The 10,383-nt window shown below is 38.9% G+C and overlaps 1 pseudogene; it reads left to right on the top strand.

Annotated features, from left to right (window-relative positions):
* Nucleotides 1-6,754: 6,754 nt before the first annotated feature.
* On the top strand, nt 6,755-10,383 carry LOC122651172 (annotated as a pseudogene).

Below are 10,383 nucleotides of genomic sequence, written 5' to 3'. Positions count from 1 at the left end.
AGTAGGAAGGGTGACTTAAAGTACAATAGGGACTGTGATCATGGTTTATGTGTGGGATAATATGGGCTTTGGTAGGTGAAAATCAGTTGGGTCATGTTATATCTTTGGTTTAGGAGCTTTAGGTGAAGACTAATATGAGCTTTGATAGGTGGAAATCAGTTAGGTCATGTTACATTAACAGTTTCCTTAGTATAACGGCTATCTTAGGTTTAAGATAATACATTTTGGGACTGATTAAGAGGAGACCTTAATTAGCAATTTCTACCAAAGATGAATAAAGCAGTTAGTTTTATGCATGTCCACATGAAAACCCCATCCAAAGCAAGAAAACAAAAAACAAAAAAGACTTATGAAAGAGATGCAAAGAAGTGTGTTAATTTGCATTATCATTTTATGTGTGATGTGTTGTCATAAGGCTATACTTTAAATTGTCTACAACTAGGGTTAGCATTGAACATATTGTTCCAAGGGTCGTCACATTGTATATTTCATGGAATGGGATTCAAGAATATGAATATAAATATTTATATTATATGTGTGTTGGATATGATCATTAAGAGATAGAATCTTGTATGGACTATCGTCCGTTGTTTATGCAATAAGGCTATCGAATAATTATTTGTCTCCATATACCTTGAGAGGTTCCTATCACAGCAAGTATACTTTGTGTGGCTTAGTGTGCTAATGGTTGATGCCTACATTAACCATATATCGATAAACCAGATTCATGATGTATGTCAATTTCGCATTCTTAGGTGATAAAAATAGTTGTTTTTATTGTTTAAGAATGTGAAATCGACTTGGAATGCATTCCAAGAATGCATACCAAATGCAGCCTTAGTATTGATTATGAACTTTGTGATTTAGTACTGTTGGACTGCTTATAGTTAAATAGCCCATGTGGGCTTGGTTCTTATAGCCCGAACCCGATCCCATGTTTAAGTAGGGTGGGCCAGACTTGTGTGACCTGGCCCAGACCTCACATAGGGTCCAGCCCAGGCCAGGGTCTAGGGCTTAAGAATGACTACAGTCTACACCGGCGTCCAGATTAAGCTTAGGCCTGCTCATAGTTGGAATTATTATTTTTTTTTGGTGAATTAGTTGGAATTATTTTTTGGCGAATTGGAGAGCTTTAATAAGGGATAGGGGATGGGGATTGAACTCATAACCTCTTATTTGAGGAGTTGGTCTTTTGCCAACTGAGCTGATTCCTTGGGATAATTAGTTGGAACTATTCGAATTTATCGAGGTCAGACATCGACACGTCAGCGGTGGTGAGCAGCCTATGCCAGATTACCAAGTGGAACCCGGGAGAGGGGGGGGTTACTTAGAGTATGTATGGTAATCTTCCAAAAAATGGATTCTGGTGTTTTTTCTGATCCTGGGGATAGAATTGTAACAAATTATGTATGGGTTGTCCGATCTGTTTTTGTGATTTTTTGAAACAGACCGGTTGATATAATTGATCATGGCAAGCTTTTGTGAAGCACCAAAATGTTGTTTCTCACATTTTAGAATTGATTCTACCAATTTTTCGGTGAAAAAACTTGAATTTTAAGTGAATCAAGGACACTGATGGCATTTACCATCAAAACATAACAAAACTTAAAACCACACCCTAAAATCTAACAAGGAACCTCGGCTTCGGGAGCAGAGACTCGTCTTCGTTCTCATTGGCATCGCCATCGCAACCCTCATCTTCATACTGATTCCATCTTCCTCCTCTTCGTCTTCCATCCCATCGATATACTGCAACAAGTATGAATCGATCCCTGAGGTGTATTTCCCTATGGGATCTGGGTTCTGTTCTTTTCATTTCATTTGATTTTCTCTATATTTTGTTCAAGTGATCATGTGTTGAATGAACTTTCACTTTCTCAACTTCTGCTCAAGAAAAACTATCTTTTGATAATCGTTGTTTTCTTCAAGTTCTAATCTTGGGCACACATTTTCTATCCCCTAAAGCTTTGAACTTTGACAAATTGCATTGGGGTTCTCTGTTTTGTTGGTTTTCCGTTCTCTGCTTCCTCTGCATTGAAACCCATTTATTTTTAATTTGGGTTTTGCTGGAAACTCTTTAGATTTTGAAGGAGGGTTGGGTGTTATCCCATTGGTACCTCTCTCACTGCTCTGTTTTTTTTTTTTGGTTAACCCTTCTTTCCATCTGATTCCGATCCCAAGCTTCTTGCTTGGATCTGGTCGTAATAGTTTCAGAAATTTTGGGGTTAACGCATAGTTTATTCTCGTGATTTTCGGGAACGAACGAACCTGAATTGAAACTTGGGAAACTTCAAACTTGCAGAGTTTAGATAATTGGAATTGGTTTATTGGGTAATCCTTCTATATTTGAATGGTGTTAGTGAGTAATGACTAAAAACAGTGTGGAACAATGACAGGGGTTCGGAGCTGTTACGATGAAGAGAAAAGAACAGCTGAGACATTAACGATGGATTACCACACAGGGGCTTTGGGAAAGCTATGTGATTTAGGGTTTATGAACCATACATGTTTCTGTGTATTTGTAGTAGAAGAATCAATTTTTCAACATTTGTTGATACAGAAATACTCCAAAAATCCAAAAATAGAAAAAATCGATTCTGACTCAGAATCAATTTTTTGAAACAGAATGATTGCCATACATACCCTTAGTTACTAGCTCTCCCTCCCAATTCGAAACGGAAGAGAAGCGCGAAAAACTGGACATGCGACGACGATATTGATTTCATGCATATCTCGATAAATTATCTCTCTGATGTTCATTTGCGAGTTAGATTTTCGCGAAGTTCTTGTAAGTTCTTTTCCTATAATGAGATTCTCTCTTCTTTTGAAGATTTTTTATTTATAAGTTCTTCTCCTATAATGGGATTCTCTCTTCATTTGAAGATTTTTTATTTATAAGTTCTTTCCCTATAATGGGATTCTCTCTTCATTTGAAGATTTTTTATTTGTTTTAAGTAATTAATTTTCTTTCTCAAGCACGAGACTGTACTAGCTGTAATGTACATATGCAGCTTTGTTGTTTTTCCTTTTTTTTATTTTGTTCCTTATCTATAAATATTTTTTAGAAAGATATCTATTCAAATTGATCCAAATTATAGTGTTCTGGTTCCTGCAACTTTCAATTGACACAACATTTTCATTTTTCTCCACCGATGTAAAAGAAAATTGTTATTGGTGAAGCCTGATCTCTGATCTCAGTCCAAAATGTGCAACGAGGGATCTTCTGTGGCTTCAAAACGTGCCAGAAAGGCCTAAAAGTGCATATAACATCTTGGCGCTGATTCCTGTAGAGCTCGTCGAGACCTTCGAATCGAAATGTTCAGTTCTGATCCAAGCGAGACCCGGGTGAGTTTTTTGAACTTCTAGGGGTATTTCTGTATTTTCCTAGGTTAGAGCTTCTTTTTAAAATGTTCTTATCTCATTGAGAGGTGCGTGTGTGAGATTTGAGCCTCGTGCTCTGGGTACACCCCTTTTTTTATGATTATTCTTTCAACAGCTATGACCAGGGTGACAGTAAGAAAGACTGATACCTTACGGAAGACTGTGAAGCCTAACTTGGATATAGTGGGTTCATGTAATGACTTGATATGCTACCTGATTCACTCAGTCAGAAATACATATTAAATCTTCTCACATGAACTTACATAGAGTTTCCAAGAGACTGGAGAAAAATGCGGATGTGGACTCATCATTTGGTTTCGATCATGGGACAATGAGTTGTACAAGAGAGTGATATTACGGATCCAGATCTCCTACGGCCCCGTTGCCCGTAGCAGCCTGTGCGATGTGACAGAGCCACGTGTGCAATAACCGCCTTACCCCGTTCGGGCAAAGCGCTGGGCAGGGGGTAAGGCGATCATTGCACACACGGCCCAGTCTGCACTGCACAGGCTGCTACGGGCAGCTGAGCTGTAGACGATCTGTATTGGATATTCACACTCGGCACAGATGAATTGAGAAGTATAGGCAATATTCAGCACCTGCCAATATGTTGATCATTTTTGGCAGCATTAGTGAATGGGGTTCTTCATTGGGTGTCAGTCAGTATTCTAGTGAATGCTTACAAAGTGAGAGATGGATTCAACATCGGAGAGGGTAAGTTACCAGAAGTGCCATGTCCCAATTGCAGCAGCAGCAGCAACAGCCTATATTGGCATCATTTTTAACTCGGGACTTTAAATTAAGAGGTTATCATCTGTGACTGTCCATCATACTTGTGAAGCCTTAGAGACATATGAGTGGGTACGGGAGTACAATATGAAGGAGTCTTGGATATTGCGTGCCAAGGAGGTTGAACAGAGCTGTAAACTCTCCCTAGCTGGATTGGGTAAATTATATTTGTGGAATCCGGCCACACTGTCGTCAAGTTTCATGCCTTCCTAAGAATGGCAAGCAAGCTCTTAACCCAAAAAGCAAAATTTTTACAGATGTTATGATTCCTGCTTCTGCATAAGTTTGAGACAATTCTGCATGTGGGCAGCATCACTTCTCTTCGAATGCATTGCTGAAACTGGTAATGAAGAATGAAGACATAATAGGCATAATCCTCTGTTATACTTTTTTGCTTTTTGGTTTGGATAACCTCTTTTTAGAATTCTATATTTAGCTGCTCGTCGTTGTCTTCTGAGTTTCATATATCACTAAATTTGAAAGTTGAATATTTCATTAACTGCAAATTAGTCCTAATGATTCCTTACTAACTGCTCAAGTAACTAGTTTTAGGCAATAAAAGATGTGTCTGACATAAACATAAATTCGTGAAGTATTCGACAACTAGTCAAAATTGTTTTTAATTAGCAATAAGGGTTTGTTTGGACTTAAGCAGAGCCTTTTTTTTTTTTGGGAAGTATTCATCAATATATTGCATCTTTCATAAATAACAATGGAAGCAGGCTATGATATCAACCAAACAGTGCCCTTTGTCCTCTCTGTCATATCGTCATCTCTCGACTCCCCCCCCCCCCAATTACCCAAAGCCAAACTAAATAAGAAAAATAATAACCTGAGCCAAAATTAATCTGGTAAAACATTATTTAGGTTGATAATTTTCATTCTAGTTTATAAACCATCTGGTTCGATGTGGGTGTTGGTAACATGTCAAAGCACCCTCTTCTTTATAAACTAATTCTACTTGGGATTAGATTAGGTTAAAGTCGAGAATTTTCAAACTGACCTGGCGCCATCCACCTGTTCAAAACCTTTCAAACAAATGAACCTACCAACCCAGCTGAGTTGCTGATCCTCACAAACAAATAAACCAGACAACCTGGCTGGTTTTCATGGAGAGATGGTTTATGCTGACCTGGTTAAATCATGAATGAGTTGGAGCTGCTGCCATGGTCTCTGTGGCGGCAGTTAATGACAGTTATGAGTCCATGGGGTTTTATTTTCCCCCTTTTTCAGATGAGTCAAAAGTTTAGTTCCGTTTTTGTGGGGTTAGTTTTAGTTCGGTTCAGGATATGTACAAACTGAAACAGAATAATATTTATAACCTCAATTGAATCAAAACAAATCGGTTCGGTTTTATTGGGTTTTTATTCAATTTTATTTGGTTCGAATATGGTTTTGGTAATTCAGTTTAACTTATTCAGTTTTGTTTGGTTCACCTCTTTGGTTTGTAAGAGACTTGGGAATATCTCGTATTGGCCTTGAAACGGAGAGCAAATAAATAGAAGAATAGAACCACAGAAGAGAAGTGATGAGGGTCAATAGACAATAGCTAAAGAGACGAAGTGAAACAGAAATCTAGAAGTGTTTTAACCTTTTAATTTAGTATGGTTTATGTGCGGTTCTGATTCACTTTATACTGGTTACACTTTAGTCAATTCAATTCGTTGCAAACCAATAATTTTTAGCCTAAAATTGAAATCAAACCAAAACGAATTCAATTTTCAAAACCAAAATCAATTCAACTCCGGTTCTAAATTGACACCCTTAGTCTAAACATTTGATTAATGGTGCATGCTAAGTTAATGAGCTTGGATCGTTGGATGTCTCACATGCCAGGTTTCGATCTCTCCACCTCCAACTGCACAACACTACATCATTGGGGAATTGGAGAGGATTTAAATCCATGCCCATGTCCATACCTGAAGGAACCAGAAGCCCTTACACATCTAAGGAAGAAAAGATGACCTTATATGGAAAGATATACTTACCCAAAAAAATATGTATCTTATATGGAAAGATATTGACATTTCTCATCATTCAATCCTCTCTCTCTCCCCAGGTGTGTGGGTGCGTGTGTGAAAAAGACCAGGCAATTGCTTCAGCTCCTCTTCTTGCTACAAATCATTCAAACAAATAAACCTGAGGCCTGGCTGGCTTTTAAGGAGAGTTGATTTATGCTGACCTGCTTGAATCATGAAGTTTTTTCCTACAAGCTGAAGTGTTTGGTGGACACTGCAAGTAATCTTCTGGACCCAGATGACTGTGACTACTGTCATGGTCTCTGTGGCGGCTATTGATGGTTGTGAGTCCATGGGGTTAACTTTCCCTCAACGTTTCGTCTTCTAAGACAAAGAAGTCAAAAAGCATATTTGTCTCTTTTTGTCATAACGTCAAACACCTGCCTAAAAATCTTGATTGATGCATGCTAATGTTCATACCTGAATGGACCATAAATCCATTTTTTGTGTCTTGAAAACAACCTTTGATACACACACCCATGTCGCCATGTCCATACCTGAAAGAACAAGAACCCTCTGAGGAGGAAATTCATGTCTTATATAAGATCTCTCTCTCTCTCTCTCTCTCTCTCTCTCTGCCTGCGAGTGTGTGCCTGCAAAAGATGAGACAATTGCTTCAGCTTCTCTTCTTACTCTTCCAAATCATTCTTCCTGTTTTCTCTACATTAGATCAAAGAAGATGCCTTAGTTACCAGAGCTCTGCTTTGCTGCAGCTGAAGCAAAGCTTTTCTTTTTCTTCTTCTTCTTCTTGTTTAAAGTTGGAATCTTGGAAGGCCACTACTGATTGCTGTTCCTGGGATGGGATCACATGTGACATGGACACTGGAGATGTGGTCGGGCTAGACCTCAGCAGTAGCTGCCTTTCAGGATCTATATACTTCAACAGCTCTTTCTTCCACCTTGCCAACCTCCAGAGGCTCAACCTTGCCTACAACTACTTCAACTCTTCTCCAATACCATCTGGGCTTGCTCGGCTTACAAGCTTAACCCATCTTAACCTTTCTCATTCAGGATTCTCTGGCCAAATTCCACTTGAAATCTTGCAGCTGAGGAGGTTAGTTTCTCTTGATCTCTCTTCATCTAATGGCTTTTCATTGAAACTTGAGAAGTTTAGCTTGACAACCCTTGTTCAAAATTTATCCAATTTAGAAGAACTTCATCTTGACCATGTGAACATCTCATCTGCAGTACCTGAGCTTTTGGTTTACTTGTCTTCCTTGACATCTCTGTCTCTCATGTCTTGTGGGCTCTATGGGTTATTTCCACGAAGTATTTATGAGTTAGAAAACTTAGAGACACTTGCTTTAAGGAATAATCCAGGACTCCGTGGTTATTTGCCTGAAATTCATCTGGGTAACAGTTCTCTTAGATTCTTGGATCTCTCAGAAACAAGTTTCTCTGGGAAACTACCAAATTCAATTGGCAATCTGAAGTACTTGAATCATTTGTCTCTTTCTGGATGCCAGTTTTCAGGGTTGATTCCATCCTCACTTGCCAGCCTAAGTCAACTTGTTCATCTAGAGCTTTCTTCTAATCAGTTAATGGGTCCAATTCCTTCTTCTCTGTTCACACTACCATTGTGTACGATCTTAGATCTCAGCCAAAATCGGCTCACAGGCCGTATCAGTGACCTCGATCTAACTTCTCCATCATTGGAGCAAGTTGACTTGAGTAGCAATGAATTGGAGGGTTCAATTCCAAGGTCAATCTTCAAACTCACAAATCTTTCAGTTCTCAACCTTTCTTCAAATAGCTTAACTGGTAATACAGAGCTTGCTATTTTTCAACAGCTCCAAAGGCTTACTGTTCTCGATCTTTCAAGTAATAATCTATCATTGATCACCAATGCCACCTTGAATTCTAATTTCCCCAAGTTTCAGGAGCTGAGACTATCATCTTGTAACATCAGTGAATTCCCTAATTTTTTGAGAAGCCAAGAGAAATTGTTGGATCTTGACCTTTCTAACAACAGAATTCATGGGCAGATTCCAAAGTGGATGTGGAATATAGGGAAGCATTTGCAATATTTAGATCTTTCGCACAACATGCTTCAAGGTTTTGAACAACCTATGACTGTTCTACCATGGAGTAACTTGCTCTTTCTTGACCTTAAAAATAATATGCTGCAAGGATCACTACCAATTCCCTCATACTCCACTGTCTTCTTTTCAGCCTCTAACAATAAATTTAGTGGAGAAATCCCTTCACTAATCTGCAATGCAAGTTCTCTTAAATACCTTGATTTGTCTAATAATCAGTTATCTGGCTTAATACCCCAGTGTTTGGGCAACTTTAGCAAGTCTCTTTCAGTACTCAAACTAAGAGGGAACAGCTTCCATGGCCCCATTCTTCATACATTTACAGATGAAAGTGGTTTGAGGATGCTTGATCTTAATGCAAATAAATTTGGAGGAGCATTGCCAAGGTCTTTAGCCAACTTGGAAAAGCTAGAGGTATTGGAACTTGGAAACAATCAGATCATAGATACATTTCCCTTTTGGTTGGACACTCTGCCAAACTTGCAGGTTCTAGTTTTGAGAACAAATAAATTCCATGGCTCCATTGAGAATCCTCGATCTGGTTTCTCCTTTTCTAGATTGCATATCCTTGACCTTACTGATAACAATTTTACATTTTGTTGCCATCAAAATACTTTTGGTCTTGGAAAGCAATGATGACATTAGATGAAGATAAACCCCAGGTGCAGTACACAGCTAATGGCTACTATCAAGATACTGTGACATTGGTGAAGAAGGGACATGAGATTATACTTGTGAACATAATATCCATCTTCAAAGTTCTCGATCTGTCAAATAATAGATTTGAAGGAGAAATTCCAGAAGCCATAGGGAATCTTCAGGCACTTACAGTGCTTGATTTGTCTTACAACAGTCTCACTGGTCCAATCCCATCAACAATAAGGAACCTTACAAAGCTTGAGTCATTGCATCTCTCTCAAAACAGATTGCAAGGATCATTACCAATTCTTCCACAGTACACAAAGTTCTTTTCAATCTCAAACAATAATCTTACTGGGAAGATCCCTTCAACAATCTGCAATTTGAGTTCTCTTCAGCTACTAGATTTGTCTAGTAACCAGATGAGTGGCTCACTACCGGAATGCTTGAGCAGCTTCAGCAAGTCTCTTACAGTACTGAAACTAAGGGGAAACATGTTTCTTGGGACCATTCCTCAGGCATTTACAAGTGGAAGCTATTTGAGGACACTAGACCTTAATGCCAATCAGTTAGAAGGACAATTACCAAGGTCATTGGCTAACTGCACAATGCTAGAGGTTCTAGACCTCGGAAACAATCAGATAAGTGATACATTTCCTTCTTGGTTGGAGAATCTAGGAAACTTGCAAGTTCTTATTTTGAGATCAAACAGGTTCCATGGATCGATTGAGCCTCCAAGTAGTAGTTCGTCCTTTTCGAAGTTGCATATCATCAACCTCTCTTACAACTGTTTCACAAGTAGTTTTCCATCCAAATACTTTCAGTCACTGAAAGCCATGATGACAGTGGATGAAGGTAACTCCAGACCAAAGTACATTGGAAGCAACTACTATCAAGATTCTGTAACCGTGATGAGCAAAGGACGTGAAATTGTACTGGTGAAGATCCTAACCATTTTCACAGCTATTGATCTCTCAAACAACAAATTCCAAGGAGAGATTGAAGAATCTATAAGAAATCTAAAGTCACTGATTGTGCTCAACTTGTCCTGCAACAGTTTTACTGGTGCTATCCCATCATCCTTGGGCAACCTTACAGAGCTTGAGTCATTAGATCTCTCCAAAAACAATTTCTCAGGGGAGATACCTTGGCAGCTGACAAGTTTAACATTTCTTGCAGTGTTGAACCTCTCATATAACCACCTTGAGGGACCTATACCCCAAGGCCAACAGTTTGGAACATTTGCAAACACTTCTTTTGAGGGGAACTTAGAGTTATGTGGACCTCCATTGTCAAAGAACTGTGAAGATACAGAGGCAGAAGATCCACCAACATCCTTGACAGAGTCTACAACAAGTGAGTTTGATTGGAAATCCATGCTAATGGGATATGGATGTGGAGCTGTAGTTGGAATAGTCATGGGACATCTAATTGTTGAATGGAAACTTAAATGGTTCGTGAGAGTCATGGGAGCTTACATGGACAACAAAGTAGTAGGTAAACTATGGTTGTTGTAA

Source organism: Telopea speciosissima, chromosome 2 (genome assembly GCF_018873765.1).
Source record: "Telopea speciosissima isolate NSW1024214 ecotype Mountain lineage chromosome 2, Tspe_v1, whole genome shotgun sequence".
Classification (NCBI taxonomy): domain Eukaryota; kingdom Viridiplantae; phylum Streptophyta; class Magnoliopsida; order Proteales; family Proteaceae; genus Telopea; species Telopea speciosissima.
Note: the sequence above shows the minus strand (reverse complement) of the source record. Positions and strands in the feature narration are given on the sequence as shown.